The following is a 2,994-nucleotide window of genomic DNA, read 5'->3' as shown; positions in this document are numbered from 1 at the left end:
AAACCAGGAAGTTCTGGATTTCTGCTGCAAAAGAGTGTGCATACATGGGCACTACTAAACCATATGCAGAAAATGGTTAACATCAGAGCTGGGAAGACAGCTGTCAGTAAAAGGCTTGTCATGCCACTTTGATCCTCAGAATCTACGTAAAAAGTCGAGTACTGGTGCACACTTGTAATCCCACTGCTAAGAGACAGGCTGACCAGCCAGCCTAGCCGAACCAGGAAAGCCTAAGTCCCACATGCATGTACACCTATGTGCACATGCACACACATGAACACACACAAACAGTTAAGATAATGTTTTTGTTTGGTTGGTTGGGTTTTTTTTGTTTTGGGGGGTGGTTGCTTGTTTGGTTTTGGTTTTGGGGTTTTTTTGCTTTTCGGGTTTTGGGTGTTTTTTGTGGGGTTTTTTTGTTTTGTTTTGTTTTTTGTTTGTTTTTTGTTTGTTTTTTTTGTTTGTTTGTTTTTTTTTTGGTCTTTTTGAGACATGGTCTCCTTGTAGCCCCAGTTGGTCTGGAATCAACTCTGCAGACCAGGCTGGCCTTGAACTCACAGAGATCCACTTGCCTCTGCCTCCCAAGTGCTGGGATTAAAGGTGTGCACCAGCATGCCAGGCTAAGTTGGCATTTTTATGTTATATGAAGCTATACTATAAAGTTTCTTTTAAAAAGAATTTATTGGGGGGCCTGGAGAGATATTCCAGTTCCAGGGGAATCCGAAGCCCTCTTCTGACCTCCGTGGCATTGCATGACACGGGTATACTCACATACAGGCAGGCAATACACTCATACACATAAAATTAAAATAATAAAATTTTAAAAAAAGAATTTTTTAGGAAAAAATTTTTAAGTGGGTAAAAAATTTTAAGTGGATAAAAACCAAATAGAATTTGAGAAGGTATTCATGGATGATAAAAATGACAAATAATTGCAAGAAAGTGATTCCTATAGAAGACCAGATGGGAGTGTTTTGGTGAGGAGGAAGAGCTGTGTTGGGATTGGACAGAGACGCTTCCCTGCTCCATTTCTTGATCTCGGTGTCAGTTTACTACAGTGTCTACCTTCTGGTCATTCAATAAGTTATACATAACTCTTCTGATATTTTCTGTATCTGTCTCAAATATAATTAAAAAGTAAGAAAAACTAAAACTTAAAAGTAAGAAAAACTAAAAACTTAAAACTAAAACTTAAAAACTAAAACTAAAACTTAGCCAGGCATGGTGACCCACCCCTGCAATCCCAGCACTCAGAAGGCAGAGGAAGAAGGATCAGAAGTTCAAGGTCACCCTCAGTTACATAGAAAGGCTACATAATAACCCGTCTCGCTTTTTTTTTTTTTTGTCTTTTTGAGACAGCGTCCCCCTGTAGCCCCAGCTGTCCTGGAACTCACTATGTAGACCAGGCTGGCCTCGAACTCACAAAGATCTGCCTGCCTCTGCCTCCCAAGTGCTGGGATTAAAGGTGTATGCCAACATGCCCAGCCTGTCTCAATTTTTAAAAAACAAGCTGCTGAAATTTTGACTCTCAACCACCGCATTCTATAAGGGCCAGGGAGAAACATTTTATGTAGACTGACAGAGGAGAGTTTAGAAGGAAGGTGACCCAAGGCTGAGCAAACTCCCTTTGTCATCACTGAGTTATTTTACAAAGCTTTCTGCTGTCTGCCTTCCTCCCTGGGCCTGAACCCCAGGTCCCATGAGTGTGTGCCTGCACAGCCCACCTCCAGCTCTAGGGACATTCTCACAGAGCCAGGACAGCTGAGCTCTGCCTGGGGTCACAGAGCATGACAACCCGGGGTCTCACCCATAGGAGCACAGCAAAGAATACTCAGATGCTCTGTTGTCAGCTGTCAAATTCTATTTTCTGCTCCCCAAATTCTCTAGTGTGAATTCAGCTAATATCCTTCTGCCAACCTAATAAGCCATCACAGGGTCAGGATTACAAGAGCTTTCTGCCAGTTCCTTTGAGGAGTAGCCCCACACACAGAGTCCCTGGTGTTCACACAGACAGGTTCCTATAGAGTTGAGGTTTGGGGCTCAGCTCTGAATGCTGACTACACAGACATGAGCAAATCTGAGCCGTACCCAACCTCAGAAGAGGCTCTTTCAGATTTCTGGGCCTCTCTTTCTGGGGTGAAAGTGGGGCTCATAAGGAGTTCTTTCTTAGGATTGTGGGTCTCGATAAGTTGAGATACCACGTCTTTAAAAGAGCTCCTAGCTCAAAATAAGTCATCAATAATTGTTATTTCACTTTAAGAACACAAAGGCTGGGGTGCAGCTCAGAGGGTAGAGAACTTGCTGTAGGGGAAATATATATATATATGAATTCTTTTTTTTTTTTAATCTTTTTGAGACAGGGTCTCCCTGTAGCTCCAGCTGTCTTGGAACTTACTATGTAGACCAGGCTTTCCTTGAATTCACAGAGATCTGCCTTCTTCTTCCTCCAGAGTGCTGGGATTAAAGGTGTGTGCCACCACGCTCGGCCATATATATGAATTCTTTAAGAATGTCATACAATATATTTTTATCACATTCCCCCCTCCCCCAACTCCTCCCATATTTACCCCCCACCTCCCTGGTTCTCTCTCTCTCTCTCTCTCTCTCTCTCTCTCTCTCTTTCAACAATTTCATCAATTTGTGTTGTCCAAACACTTGGGGGTGGAACTTGCCCTGGAGTGCGCTCAACCTACTAGGGGTCACACCCTTAAACAAAACTAACTCTTCCTCTCCCAGCAGCTATCAAATGCCAATAGCACCTCAGCTAAGAATGGGACTTCATGCCACCTGCCCCTGCCACCTCATGCTGGTATTTTGTCTGACTTGAGCTTGAGCAGGTCTTGTGCATGCTGTCATAATTGTTAGTTCATATGTGCAACTGCTCTGCTGTCTGGAAAAGTTTCCTTATAGTCATCCACCACCTCTGGCTCTTATAAGCGCCCCCTCTTCAAGAAGTTCCCTAGGTGTTGGGGGAGGGGTGTTATCTCTCTCTCTCTC

The sequence above is a fragment of the Nannospalax galili genome, unplaced genomic scaffold (genome assembly GCF_000622305.1).
Source record: "Nannospalax galili isolate Female #2095 unplaced genomic scaffold, S.galili_v1.0 scaffold875, whole genome shotgun sequence".
Taxonomy (NCBI): Eukaryota; Metazoa; Chordata; class Mammalia; order Rodentia; family Spalacidae; genus Nannospalax; species Nannospalax galili.
Note: the sequence above shows the minus strand (reverse complement) of the source record.